The following is a 15,459-nucleotide window of genomic DNA, read 5'->3' on the forward strand; positions in this document are numbered from 1 at the left end:
CAGACTGTGTAGTGACCAGACTGTGTAGTGACCAGACTATGTAGTGACCAGACTGTGTAGTGACCAGACTATGTAGTGACCAGACTATGTAGTGACCAGACTATGTAGTGACCAGACTATGTATTGATCAGACTATGTAGTGACCAGACTGTGTAGTGATCAGACTGTGTAGTGATCAGACTATGTAGTGACCAGACTATGTAGTGACCAGACTATGTAGTGATCAGACTATGTAGTGTGGGTCTATTAGATATGTTTCTGCATTACCCCTGAAGCTCAGTAGAACATATAGAACAGCCCCCCTAAGATGGCTCATGGTTCCGTCTCCGTCTCAGGTTAACGCTGTCTGATGGGGACTGTCTGGTTGGCCAAACCTCTTGAATGTCCTTCAAACCTGACCGACTCTTCACAAAGTCAGGTCTGAGAACACAGAGTGATGTGAGGTGTGTTATAAAAGACAGCCTGGGGTATAGAGCTTCTATCCGTTGCCACTTCAAACTGCAATGTCTATAGGAGATGTTCCCATTGTCTGCTATGCAGGTGTGCTCTCTCCCACAGGGCCTGGAGCCCACAGAAAGCCACAAAAAACCACACACCTCAACAGAGAACCCGGTCTGCAGACATGCTATCTCACTCTGTCATCAGAGATGAAGGCAACCGACCGGGGAGGGGTTAGGAAATACATGCAATATACCATTTTATTGTGCATAGCTTCACAATGACAGACAAATGTTTGAGATTCTCAAAGATGTATGCTGGTTTGTTTTCCAGTTGCTACTATTTGTTTTCCCAGTCTATTGTAGAGGTCTTAATTATGTATTCAGGTTCAGGTCTGTTTTCAGAAACATTGTTTTCAGCAGCACTATCTTTTGTTGTTTGTTTCATCTCAGCCTGGGAGGAGTGTTTCAAGGCAGCCACCACGCCTAGCCTGTTCTTCCAGGCAAATCTAACCAGGCATGTCTAATCCGCATCCAGGCAGGTCTAACCTGCATCCAGGCAGGTCTAATCCGCATCCAGGCAGGTCTAACCCGCATCCAGGCAGGTCTAATCCGCATCCAGGCAGGTCTAACCCGCATCCAGGCAGGTCTAACCCGCATCCAGGCAGGTCTAATCCGCATCCAGGCAGGTTTAATCCGCATCCAGGCAGGTCTAATCCGCAACCAGGCATCTCTAAACCGCATCCAGGCAGATCTAATTTGCATCCAGGCAGGTCTAACCCACATCCAGGCAGGTCTAATCTGCATTCAGGCAGGTCTAATCTGCATTCAGGTAGGTCTAATCCGCATATACGCAGGTCTAATCTGTCTGCCATTCTGTTTTATTTTGCTTTCCCTCAGCAAACTATGAACATCTCTCTTCAACACTGCTCCCAAGGTCAACAAGTCCCATCTCATCCTCGCCCTGATCCGTTTGTCCCTTTGTTGAACACAATGTAGCTGTTTAACTCCATCCCGCCTTATCATGGCCTTGTTGTCATATTTGGGTCTGGTAAACACTCAACATGGATCCATGTGCTGATTGGAGCAGAGCAGTGCTGTGTTGTGGAAGGGGGAATCTGTTTCCTGTGCTGTGAGGAACGCTAGGCATGTGTTATCTGTAGAGCCTGGGGAGTGTGGAGGTGGGAGGGAGAGTTTATCTGTTCACTCACTTCTGACCTCACTCTCCATGTGAATTGTTGTTATGGAGATACTGTAGAGGGAGGGAGAGGAAGGGTGGGAGAAGGTGGGACACTCACATACCTGCCTCTGGCTAAGAGGCTCTCTTAGGTCTCATATTCTCTCACTTCAATTCAATTTAATTCAAGGGCTGTATTGGTATGGGAAACATATGTTAACATTGCCAAAGCAAGTGAAGTAGATAATATACAAAATTGAAATAAACAATAAAAATGTATTGTAAACATTACACTCACAGAAGTTCCAAAAGAATAATGACATTACAAATGTCATATTATGTATATATATATATATATAATATCTGTCTTTCTCGTTCTCTCTGTCTGTCTCTCACGCTCTGTCTCCTTTTCTGTCTGTCTGTCTGTCTCTCTCACTCTGTCTCTCTTTCTGTCTGTCTCTCACTCTGTCTCAATTTCTCTCTGTCTGTCTCTCACTCTCTGTCTGTCTCTCTCTTTCTGTCTCTCTCTCTTTCTCTCTGTATCTCTCTCTCTCTGTCTCTCTGTCTCTGTCTCTCTGTCTCTGTCTCTCTGTCTCTGTCTCTCTGTCTCTCTGCATCGCTTTCTCTGATGAAGACACAGGACAGGTTGTTTGGTTTGGTACTGTTTTGGGGGGTTGTTTAGTTACAAATGGGTGCTTGTTTGACACAGGTCCTGTATAGGTCCGGTGAGAGAGGGGTCCTGTATAGGTCCGTGAGAGAGGGGTCCTGTATAGGTCCGGTGAGAGAGTGGTTCTGTATAGGTCTGGTGAGAGAGGGGTCCTGTATAGGTCCGGTGAGAGAGGGGTCCTGTATAGGTCCGGTGAGAGAGTGGTTCTGTATAGGTCCGGTGAGAGAGGGGTCCTGTATAGGTCCGGTGAGAGAGGGGTCCTGTATAGGTCCGGTGAGAGAGTGGTTCTGTATAGGTCCGGTGAGAGAGGGGTCCTGTATAGGTCCGGTGAGAGAGGGGTCCTGTATAGGTCCGGTAAGAGAGTGGTCCTGTATAGGTCCGGTGAGAGAGGGGTTCTGTATAGGTCCGGTGAGAGAGGGGTCCTGTATAGGTCCGGTAAGAGAGTGGTCCTGTATAGGTCCGGTGAGAGAGGGGTTCTGTATAGGTCTGGTGAGAGAGGGGTCCTGTATAGGTCCGGTGAGAGAGGGGTCCTGTATAGGTCCGGTGAGAGAGGGGTCCTGTATAGGTCCGGTGAGAGAGGGGTCCTGTATAGGTCCGGTAAGAGAGTGGTCCTGTATAGGTCCGGTGAGAGAGGGGTTCTGTATAGGTCCGGTGAGAGAGTGGTCCTGTATAGGTCTGGTGAGAGAGTGGTTCTGTATAGGTCCGGTGAGAGAGGGGTTCTGTATAGGTCCGGTGAGAGAGTGGTCCTGTATAGGTCTGGTGAGAGAGTGGTCCTGTATAGGTCAGGTGAGAGAGGGGTGCTGTATAGGTCCGGTGAGAGAGTGGTTCTGTATAAGTCTGGTGAGAGAGTGGTCCTGTATAGGTCTGGTGAGAGAGTGGTCCTGTATATGTCAGGTGAGAGAGGGGTCCTGTATAGGTCTGGTGAGAGAGTGGTTCTGTATAGGTCTGGTGAGAGAGAGGTCCTGTATAGGTCCGGTGAGAGAGTGGTTCTGCATAGGTCTGGTGAGAGAGGGGTCCTGTATAGGTCGGTGAGAGAGTGGTCCTGTATAGGTCCGGTGAGAGAGTGGTTCTGTATAGGTCTGGTGAGAGAGTGGTCCTGTATAGGTCCGGCGAGAGACTGGTTCTGTATAGGTCTGGTGAGAGAGTGGTCCTGTATAGATCCGTGAGAGAGGGGTCCTGTATAGGTCCGGTGAGAGACTGGTTCTGTTTAGGTCTGGTGAGAGAGTGGTTCTGTTTAGGTCTGGTGAGAGAGTGGTCCTGTATAGGTCCGTGAGAGAGGGGTCCTGTATAGGTCCGGTGAGAGAGTGGTCCTGTGTAGGTCCAGTGAGAGATGGGTTCTGTATAGGTCCGGTGAGAGAGTGGTTCTGTATAGGTCTGGTGAAAGAGGGGTCTGTATACGTCCGGTGAGAGAGTGGTTCTATATAGGTCTGGTGAGAGAGTAGTCCTGTATATGTCCGTTGAGGGAGGGGTCCTGTGTAGGTCCGTGAGAGATGGGTTCTGTATAGGTCCGGTGAGAGAGTGGTTCTGTATAGGTCTGGTGAGAGAGTGGTTCTGTATAGGTCCGTGAGAGAGGGGTCCTGTGTAGGTCCAGTGAGAGAGTGGTCCTGTATAGGTCCGTGAGAGAGGGGTCCTGTATAGGTCCGGTGAGAGAGTGGTTCTGTATAGGTCTGGTGAGAGAGGGGTCCTGTATAGGTCCGGTGAGAGAGGGGTCCTGTATAGGTCCGGTGAGAGAGTGGTTCTGTATAGGTCTGGTGAGAGAGGGGTCCTGTATAGGTCCGGTGAGAGAGGGGTCCTGTATAGGTCTGGTGAGAGAGTGGTTCTGTATAGGTCTGGTGAGAGAGGGATCCTGTATAGGTCTGGTGAGAGAGGGGTCCTGTATAGGTCCGGTGAGAGAGTGGTCCTGTATAGGTCCGGTGAGAGAGGGTTCCTGTATAGGTCCGGTGAGAGAGGGGTCCAGTATAGGTCCGGTGAGAGAGGGGTCCTGTATAGGTCCGGTGAGAGAGTGGTCCTGTATAGGTCCGGTGAGAGAGTGGTCCTGTATAGGTCCGGTGAGAGAGGGGTCTGGTATAGAGAGATGTCAGGAAAATGAGAGAGGTATGTCAGGAAAATTAATATGCATTACATTTTTTATGACTTTGCATGTGAAGAATGCCTTCCATCGGCATCAAATGTCAAAATGCATGTTTGATTAATTGATACATTTAGCATAGAGATGCGCATTTAATAGTTATATGGGTGATTTGACGTTCAATACACATGAATGTTAGGAGATGAAAGTTGTGGGAATAAATAGTGTAAGGAGACTTTTTCAGCTTGTGGATTTAGAATGATAAGCTTGGTGAAAGCGGTTGCCAGCTCCAGTTCAGGGTAGATAGATAGTGTAAAGCTTGGTGAAAGGGGTTGCCAGCTCTAGTTTAAGGTAGATAGATAGTGTAAAGCTTGGTGAATGGGGTTGCCAGCTCCAGTTTAAGGTAGATAGATAGTGTAAAGCTTGGTGAAAGCGGTTGCCAGCTCCAGTTCAGGGTAGATAGATAGTGTAAAGCTTGGTGAAAGGGGTTGCCAGCTCCAGTTTAAGGTAGATAGATAGTGTAAAGCTTGGTGAAAGCGGTTGCCAGCTCCAGTTTAAGGTAGATAGATAGTGTAAAGCTTGGTGAAAGGGGTTGCCAGCTCCAGTTCAGGGTAGATAGATAGTGTAAAGCTTGGTGAATGGGGTTGCCAGCTCCAGTTCAGGGTAGATTGTAACGGGTGTCGTGTGTGGAGGACCAAGACGCAACAGGGAAGTGTATACTCATCTTCCTTTTAATATTGAAGAAGGTGAAACAAATTGAAACACGTATACAATTACAAAAACGCCACTAACAGTTCTGTCAGGTGAAGAACACAAAACAGAATACAACTACCCACAAACCACAATACAAACACACTGCTAATTATAGGACCTTCAATCAGAGGCAACGATAGACAGCTGCCTCCAACTGAAGGCCCCAACACCAATTAACTAAACATAGAAATACAAATGACTAGACAGAACATAGAAATAAACTAACATAGAATAATAACCAAAACCCTGGACTAATAAATCAAATACCCCTCTCTACATGGACACATACACACAACCACCCTGAACCACATAAAACAAATACCCCTGCCACGTCCTGACCAAACTAAACACTAACAAATAACACCTTTACAGGTCAGAACGTGACATAGATAGATAGTGTAAAGCTTGGTGAAAGGGGTTGCCAGCTCCAGTTTAAGGTAGATAGATAGTGTAAAGCTTGGTGAAAGGGGTTGCCAGCTCCAGTTTAAGGTAGATAGATAGTGTAAAGCTTGGTGAAAGGGGTTGCCAGCTCTAGTTTAAGGTAGATAGATAGTGTAAAGCTTGGTGAAAGCGGTTGCCAGCTCCAGTTTAAGGTAGATAGATAGTGTAAAGCTTGGTGAAAGGGGTTGCCAGCTCTAGTTTAAGGTAGATAGATAGTGTAAAGCTTGGTGAAAGGGGTTGCCAGCTCCAGTTCAGGGTAGATAGATAGTGTAAAGCTTGGTGAAAGGGGTTGCCAGCTCCAGTTTAAGGTAGATAGATAGTGTAAAGCTTGGTGAAAGGGGTTGCCAGCTCCAGTTTAAGGTAGATAGATAGTGTAAAGCTTGGTGAAAGGGGTTGCCAGCTCCAGTTTAAGGTAGATAGATAGTGTAAAGCTTGGTGAAAGGGGTTGCCAGCTCCAGTTTAAGGTAGATAGTGTAAAGCTTGGTGAAAGGGGTTGCCAGCTCCAGTTTAAGGTAGATAGATAGTGTAAAGCTTGGTGAAAGCGGTTGCCAGCTCCAGTTTAAGGTAGATAGATAGTGTAAAGCTTGGTGAAAGGGGTTGCCAGCTCCAGTTTAAAGTAGATAGTGTAAAGCTTGGTGAAAGGGGTTGCCAGCTCCAGTTTAAGGTAGATAGATAGTGTAAAGCTTGGTGAAAGGGGTTGCCAGCTCTAGTTTAAAGTAGATAGTGTAAAGCTTGGTGAAAGGGGTTGCCAGCTCCAGTTTAAGGTAGATAGTGTAAAGCTTGGTGAAAGGGGTTGCCAGCTCCAGTTTAAGGTAGATAGTGTAAAGCTTGGTGAAAGGGGTTGCCAGCTCCAGTGCAGAGTAGAGAGTGTAAAGACACTTTGAGCTGACTTGCACACTAAAGCAGTGGAAATTTAACAAAATCAAATAATATCAAATAAATACCTCAATATTTACCCTGTGTGTGTGTGTGTGTGTGTGTGTGTTAACCTTGCATCTCCACTACAGTGGGGCTGACTGAGCCCTGTGGAGTAGAATCATAACTCAGCTACATGGGATGTTTCAGCCGTGTTCACAGTAGCAACGCAGACTATAAAACAAAGCAGAAGAACTAGGAGGAAGCTTTGTCGTTTTTTCCCCTTCTCTGTGCCCCCACTATCAAATGATAAAGTCTGAAAATCCATACGTTAACATCACTCTACAAAGCCCCATGTCGTATCAAATTCACAGCGCTCAGGGTCATTTTTGTCACACTTTCAAAACACATCTCTGGCTTGGAAGCCTTTGGTATATTATAACAAAGGTGATAATCCATAATGCTTACATTATTTGGCAATAATAAGGCCACTATAAACCAATAGTCTCCCTCCCTCCCTCTCACTCTCTCACCCTCTCACTCAATTCAATTCAAGGGGCTGTATTGGCATGGGAAACATGTGTTAACATTGCCAAAGCAAGTGAGGTAGATAATAATTAACAGTAAACATTACAAATACAGAAGTTTCAAAAGAATAAAGACATTACAAATGTCATATTATGTATATATACAGTGTTGTAACAATGTACAAATAGTTAAAGTACAAAAGGGAAAATAAATAAGCATAAATATGGGTTGTATTTACAATGGTGTTTGTTCTTCACTGGTTGACCTTTTCTTGTGGCAACAGGTCACAAATCTTGCTGCTGTGATGGCAAACTGGTATTTCACCCAATAGATATGGGAGTTTATCAAAATTGGGTTTGTTTTCAAATCTTTGTGGATCTGTGTAATTTGAGGGAAATATGTGTCTCTAATATGGTCATACATTTGGCAGGAGGTTAGGAAGTGCAGCTCAGTTTCCGCCTCATTTTGTGGGCAGTGTGCACATAGCCTGTCACTCTCTCACTCTCTCTTCTTCTCTCTCTCCTTCTCTTTATCTATTCCCTGTGTAACATATCCCTTACAGATAGGGATATGGTCATCTTTTCATCTCCACGGTACATCTGGGCCAGTTTAGAGGCCATGTGGAAGCCATTGGGACAGGGACTCTGAGCCTATTGATCAGAGAAAGATGTGCCTCTCTGGAGCCAGCATGGTTGGATACCAGGACCCCTGTTTGCTTTGTCTCGCCCTCTTTAACATTCCTTGGCTCTCTATCTCTTTAAGACCCCCTCTGCACTTAACCCCCAATCACTCTCCTCCTTCTCTAGTTCGTGCTCTCTCTTGCTCATTCTCTCTCTCCTCCTCTGTCATTCACTCTCCCTCTTCTCTCTCGCTCTCTCTCTTTTGCTCATTCTCCCTTTCTTTCTTTCTTTCTCTTCTTTCTTTCTTTCTTTCTTTCTTTCTTTCTTTCTTTCTTTCTTTCTTTCTTTCTTTCTCTTTCTTTCTTTCTTTCTTTCTCCCACCCCTCTCTCTCTCTCCCCCCTCTCTCTCTCCATCTCTCCTGAGCCTGGTAAAGTGATTGGAGAGGCAGCTGCGGTGTGTGAAATGAAAGTGGCCATGATGAAAGGCTTAAGGATATAGCTGTAGGGTTGAGTTTGCATCCCCTTGTATTTTCCTGTGTTTGTAATGTCTATCTCTTTCCTTCTCTCTTCCACTGTTTTCATGTCACTCTCTTTCCTTCCACACAGCCTGTCTCAGGTTCTCTCCCCAGCCAAGTCACCTCTCCAACACACGCTGATGTAATGCTGCTCTCTCCATCCCCAACCAATCACACAACAACCGCCCTCCATAACAATACACTCTCTCCCACTGTTTCCCCTTCCTAAACCTCTGTCAAATTACACTTTCATTGGCGACTATGTGTATTAGGTTAATATTTCCAGTAGGCCAAATGAAGATGAAAGGGAGGATGTCTGCTCTCAATTAGAATCGTCAGTCAGAGAGTGTTTCAGAAAGGACGTTCATGAACTAACCTCAACCTCCACTGGATCTCATTTAGACGTGTTTAATCATGCATAGTTGTGTACAGTAGACCCCACACAGCCAGCGTAATTCAGAATACTGAAACACGGAATCTACACACACGCACAACAGATGCCCACACACACACACACACACACACACACACACACACACACACACACACACACACACACACACACACACACACACACACACACACACACACACACACACACACACACACACACACACACACACACACACCTTAAAGAAAGGTGCTGTACTGTACAGTTCAGGGGGAGCTGCTGATATCTCCTAAATCAGACATGAAACACTTCCAGGTCAAGCAGGTTAGCTCCTCTACAAACACTGCAGGAGGATCCCTGTCTATCTGCCCTGGCTCTATTTACTCAGCACTGATCTACAATAACACTTTCTGTCTCCATACTTGTCTGTAATAGATCTGTGTTTTTGGAAGATGAGTGAGAGACCTGAGAAGTGATACTAATCATCTCCCGGGATCTCAGGCCAACAGATAAATGCATGAATGGGGGGATCTGGAACAGATGGTTTTCTTCCAGTACACGGGGATAGAGGGATGTCTGTCTTCCAGTACACGGGGATAGAGGGATGTCTTTCTTCCAGTACACGGGGATAGAGGGATGTCTTTCTTCCAGTACACGGGGATAGAGGGATGTCTTTCTTCCAGTACACGGGGATAGAGGGATGTCTTTCTTCCAGTACACGGGAATAGAGGAATGTCTTTCTTCCAGTACACGGGGATAGAGGGATGTCTTTCTTCCAGTACACGGGGATAGAGGGATGTCTTTCTTCCAGTACACGGGGATAGAGGGATGTCTTTCTTCCAGTACACGGGGATAGAGGGATGTCTTTCTTCCAGTACACGGGGATAGAGGGATGTCTTTCTTCCAGTACACGGGGATAGAGGGATGTCTTTCTTCCAGTACACGGGGATAGGGGGATGTCTTTCTTCCAGTACACGGGGATAGAGGGTGAATGCAAGGTCAAATGGTGCTCAGTGGGGAAGCGGGCTGGCTTTGTGGAGGTCATTTCTCCAGCAGCGTCAGTGATACAGCTGTCAGACTCTTACAGTTTGCCTGCTCTGGATCACAGGCTGTCTTTCCCAAACCAGTGACACTACAGTAAATCACTGCGTATCCCATCACGTTATGAAGACTCACAATGACTGCACAGAACACAAACCATAACACACTCTTCCTGTACTACTAACTCATAATATACACCTCCCTCGAGACACGGGTATGCACGCGCAGACACACACACAATCTGCCCTGCGTTCCCCCTCTACTTCCCCAACACTACACACACCTTCCTATCTCCTGTTTCCCAGGAACAGCTAGGGAATAACCCCCATCCTTCTCTCCCTCCGTCTGCCCTAGCCACATCCAGGGGTCTGGTGGTTGCTTTGGGCCTTCCACAGCTGTGCTCTCTGTGCTGTGGTTGTGGGGGTGAGAGGGCTGGGGTGGGGTGGGAGAGGTAGTTAGGTGGGATGGAGGGGGCCGGCGGGGTTGGAGGGGGTCGGTGGGATGGAGGGGGTCAGTGGGATGGAGGGGGTCGGGCGGGTGGGAGGATGGTTGAGAGTGGGGCTCTAGGGGCCAGGAATGTTAATTGGGAAGATTGTTTTAATAAGGCCCTCATTGCAGATGCTGAATGGTGGGTGGTGGTGGGGCCACACAGACAGACAGGCAGGCGTCTGGGGCACCGGCAGCAGGGAGAGAGAGACAGGTGGACCGTGTGTTGACCACAGAGATGGATTAGGATGAGCTGCGGTACTGTGTCTGTGTGTATGCCTGGGGGAGGAGTCTATGAGTAAAGGACTGTTAGACCAAGATGTTCTATTACACTACAAGAAACCATACTGAATACATACCTGTGTGTGTGTGTGTGTGTGTGTGTGTGTGTGTGTGTGTGTGTGTGTGTGTGTGTGTGTGTGTGTGTGTGTGTGTGTGTGTGTGTGTGTGTGTGTGTGTGTGTGTGTGTGTGTGTGTGTGTGTGTGTGAGAGAAACAGACAGAAAGAAGGAGAAATAGAGAGAGATTTAATGTTCACAGAAATAAAGAGCCACTAATTAGATAACACTTCCAGCAAAGTGTGACAACAGACACAGAGAATGCCAACAGCAGCTATCACTGTATGGGCTGGTACAGTGTATTGTGTGTGTGCTGGTACAGTGTACTGTGTGTGTGCTGGTACAGTGTATTGTGTGTGGGCTGGTACAGTGTATTGTGTGTGTGCTGGTACAGTGTATTGTGTGCGTGCTGGTACAGTGTATTGTGTGTGGGCTGGTACAGTGTACTGTGTGTGGGCTGGTACAGTGTATTGTGTGTGTGCTGGTACAGTGTATTGTGTGTGTGCTGGTACAGTGTATTGTGTGTGGGCTGGTACAGTGTACTGTGTGTGGGCTGGTACAGTGTATTGTGTGTGTGCTGGTACAGTGTATTGTGTGTGTGCTGGTACAGTGTACTGTGTGTGTGCTGGTACAGTGTATTGTGTGTGGGCTGGTACAGTGTATTGTGTATGGGCTGGTACAGTGTATTGTGTGTGTGCTGGTACAATGTATTGTGTGTGGGCTGGTACAGTGTATTGTGTATGGGCTGGTACAGTGTATTGTGTGTGTGCTGGTACAGTGTACTGTGTGTGTGCTGGTACAGTGTATTGTGTGTGTGCTGGTACAGTGTATTGTGTATGGGCTGGTACAGTGTACTGTGTGTGGGCTGGTACAATGTACTGTGTGTGTGCTGGTACAGTGTACTGTGTGTGCTGGTACAGTGTACTGTGTGTGTGCTGGTACAGTGTACTGTGTGTGTGCTGGTACAGTGTATTGTGTGTGTGCTGGTACAGTGTACTGTGTGTGTGCTGGTACAGTGTATTGTGTGTGTGCTGGTACAGTGTACTGTGTGTGGGCTGGTACAATGTACTGTGTGTGTGCTGGTACAGTGTACTGTGTGTGCTGGTACAGTGTACTGTGTGTGTGCTGGTACAGTGTACTGTGTGTGTGCTGGTACAGTGTATTGTGTGTGTGCTGGTACAGTGTACTGTGTGTGTGCTGGTACAGTGTACTGTGGTGTGCTGGTACAGTGTACTGTGTGTGTGTGCTGGTACAGTGTACTGTGTGTGTGCTGGTACAGTGTACTGTGTGTGCTGGTACAGTGTATTGTGTGTGTGCTGGTACAGTGTACTGTGTGTGTGCTGGTACAGTGTATTGTGTGTGTGCTGGTACAGTGTACTGTGTGTGTGCTGGTACAGTGTATTGTGTGTGTGCTGGTACAGTGTACTGTGTGTGTGCTGGTACTTTGTATTGTGTGTTTGCACAAAGCAGGAGTTTCCCTCGTCCCACTTCTCAGGCGGGTAGTGGGGCTGCGGCTGGGGCCTCAGTGCTTCTAGGTATGGTTGGTGGACTGGGCTGTGTGTGTGTGTGTGTGTGTGTGTGTGTGTGTGTGTGTGTGCGTGCGTGCGTGCGTGCGTGCGTGCGTGCGTGAGAAACAGAGAGAGAGAAAGAAAACTGGAGAGAGATTTAATGTTCACAGAAATAAAGAGCCACTAATTAGATAACACTTCCCGCAAAGTGTGACAACAGACACAGAGAATGCCAACAGCAGCTATCACTGTCACAATAGATGAGTTGCAACACACACACACACACACACACACACACACACACACACACACACACACACACACACACACACACACACACACACACACACACACACACACACACACACACACACACACACACACACACACACACACACACACACACATATACAAACAATGGATTGCTTCTTAATTGTTACGGTAAGAGGGGATATGATGGGTCAGTATTCAGTAACTGCAGCACCACAACAAAGCTCAGCTAATGGATTCATTCTCCTCTTGCCTGTTAGACCTGGCTCACTGCTGCTGGCTCGCTGCTGCTGGCTCGCTGCTGCTGGCTCGCTGCTGCTGGCTCGCTGCTGCTGGCTGTGCTGGTACAGTGTACTGTGTGTGTGCTGGTACAGTGTATTGTGTGTGTGCTGGTACAGTGTATTGTGTGTGGGCTGGTACAGTGTATTGTGTATGGGCTGGTACAGTGTATTGTGTGTGTGCTGGTACAGTGTATTGTGTGTGTGCTGGTACAGTGTATTGTGTGTGTGCTGGTACAGTGTATAGTGTGTGGGCTGGTACAGTGTATTGTGTGTGTGCTGGTACAGTGTATTGTGTGTGTGCTGGTACAATGTACTGTGTGTGTGCTGGTACAGTGTATTGTGTGCGTGCTGGTACAGTGTATTGTGTGTGTGTGCTGGTACAGTGTATTGTGTGTGGGCTGGTACAGTGTACTGTGTGTGGGCTGGTACAGTGTACTGTGTGTGGGCTGGTACAGTGTATTGTGTGCGTGCTGGTACAGTGTATTGTGTGCGGGCTGGTACAGTGTACTGTGTGTGTGCTGGTACAGTGTACTGTGTGCGTGCTGGTACAGTGTATTGTGTGTGTGCTGGTACAGTGTATTGTGTGTGGGCTGGTACAGTGTATTGTGTGTGTGCTGGTACAGTGTATTGTGTGTGTGCTGGTACAGTGTATTGTGTGTGGGCTGGTACAGTGTACTGTGTGTGTGCTGGTACTTTGTATTGTGTGTGGGCTGGTACAGTGTAGTGTGTGTGTGCTGGTACAGTGTATTGTGTGTGGGCTGGTACAGTGTATTGTGTGTGTGCTGGTACAGTGTATTGTGTGTGTGCTGGTACAGTGTATTGTGTGTGTGCTGGTACAGTGTATTGTGTGTGTGCTGGTACAGTGTACTGTGTGTGTGCTGGTACAGTGTATTGTGTGTGTGCTGGTACAGTGTACTGTGTGTGTGCTGGTACAGTGTACTGTGTGTGTGCTGGTACAGTGTATTGTGTGTGTGCTGGTACAGTGTACTGTGTGTGTGCTGGTACAGTGTACTGTGTGTGTGCTGGTACAGTGTATTGTGTGTGTGCTGGTACAGTGTATTGTGTGTGTGCTGGTACAGTGTATTGTGTGTGTGCTGGTACAGTGTACTGTGTGTGTGCTGGTACAGTGTACTGTGTGTGTGCTGGTACAGTGTATTGTGTGTGTGCTGGTACAGTGTACTGTGTGTGTGCTGGTACAGTGTATTGTGTGTGTGCTGGTACAGTGTACTGTGTGTGTGCTGGTACAGTGTATTGTGTGTTTGCACAAAGCAGGAGTTTCCCTCGTCCCACTTCTCAGGCGGGTAGTGGGGCTGCGGCTGGGGCCTCAGTGCTTCTAGGTATGGTTGTTGGACTGGGCTGTGTGTCTGTGTGTGTGTGTGTGTGTGTGTGTGTGTGTGTGTGTGTGTGTGTGTGTGTGTGTGTGTGTGTGTGTGTGTGTGTGTGTGTGTGTGCGTGCGTGCGTGCGTGCGTGCGTGTCAGACAGCTCCAGCTTGAGGCTGTACAGTGAGAGGTAGAGCAAGGTTAGTGGGGCGCTGGGTTCTCTACTCCTCCAGGGAGAGAGTGGGCTAGAAGTCTACAATATCTGGGCTGGGTAGAGAGCTAGAGGGCTAGAAGTCTACAATATCTGGGCTGGGTAGAGAGCTAGAGGGCTAGAAGCCTACAATATCTGGGCTGGGTAGAGAGCTAGAGGGCTAGAAGCCTACAATATCTGGGCTGGGTAGAGAGCTAGAGGGCTAGAAGTCTACAATATCTGGGCTGGGTAGAGAGCTAGAGGGCTAGAAGTCTACAATATCTGGGCTGGGTAGAGAGCTAGAGGGCTAGAAGCCTACAATATCTGGGCTGGGTAGAGAGCTAGAGGGCTAGAAGCCTACAATATCTGGGCTGGGTAGAGAGCTAGAGGGCTAGAAGCCTACAATATCTGGGCTGGGTAGAGAGCTAGAGGGCTAGAAGCCTACAATATCTGGGCTGGGTAGAGAGCTAGAGGGCTAGAAGCCTACAATATCTGGGCTGGGTAGAGAGCTAGAGGGCTAGAAGTCTACAATATCTGGGCTGGGTAGAGAGCTAGAGGGCTAGAAGCCTACAATATCTGGGCTGGGTAGAGAGCTAGAGGGCTAGAAGCCTACAATATCTGGGCTGGGTAGAGAGCTAGAGGGCTAGAAGTCTTCAATATCTGGGCTGGGTAGAGAGCTAGAGGGCTAGAAGCCTACAATATATGGGCTGGGGAGAAGAGACTAGAGGGCTAGAATACTACAGTATATATTGTTGGCATATCCATGTACAGTCAGGCCTCCAGCCACTGAAGACCTTTACTGTTGGACACTGGATCAGGGACAACACAGTCAACATATTCTGTCATTATGTTTATTAGGAATGTCCATGCCTTTTCTTGCAGTAGTTATGTGAAATCGTTATAGTAGTCCCGCCCCCCAAAAGTGATGTATTATTTATGTTTGACCTTAGAAGACACATTTACCCAGATTTACTGATAAACTGAGGGTTTCAAGCTATCAAACTCCCCGGAGCGCCGTCAGGAAGAATGCTATTGGATCAAGTTGTGTAAACAGAGTATTGGATTCACCTCAGCCAATCCCTGATGAGGAAAGTGCTGTATACAAATGAATGAGAGCGGGTGGTAACCATAGTTCCTGATGGGATGTTTCCACAACATGTAACTAATGGTAACGGGTTCCCTTCCAGCTCCAAACTGCCTGTTAATCACTTGCATATGCAGATATGTACTGTAGTTGCTGACTGTTCAGTAAACTGTTTCTCTTGTGTTTTTTCTATCATAAAATAGAAATGTGATAATCTGCTGAAGATGTTTGTTCCGCAGTTTGTCTGGTGGCAGGTCTTCTTACTGTGATGCTGTTGCTGCTTCCTCAATTCAATTATCTTTCAGGGGAGAGGGTTGTAGGGGGGGGGGGGGGGGGGGGGGGGGGGGGGGCTCTAGGCTCCTGCCAGAAACTCAGCCCTCGAAAAACAAAACACTTTCTTTATTGTAGTCCAGCTACCACTCCTCAGCACTCCAATCAAACAGCCTCTGTTTATTGAACTAAAAGGTGCCAAGTCACTCATATAAACCTG

The 15,459-nt window shown here is 47.5% G+C and overlaps 1 protein-coding gene across 2 annotated transcripts in view; it reads left to right on the forward strand.

Annotated features, from left to right (window-relative positions):
• robo1 (roundabout, axon guidance receptor, homolog 1 (Drosophila)) overlaps nucleotides 1–15,459 on the forward strand; it is a 664,161-nt gene that overhangs the window by 461,316 nt on the left and 187,386 nt on the right. The gene's annotated exons all lie outside the window — the stretch shown is intronic.

This window comes from Salmo salar, chromosome 20 (assembly GCF_965601325.2).
Source record: "Salmo salar chromosome 20, fSalSal1, whole genome shotgun sequence".
In the NCBI taxonomy this organism is placed as follows: Eukaryota; Metazoa; Chordata; class Actinopteri; order Salmoniformes; family Salmonidae; genus Salmo; species Salmo salar.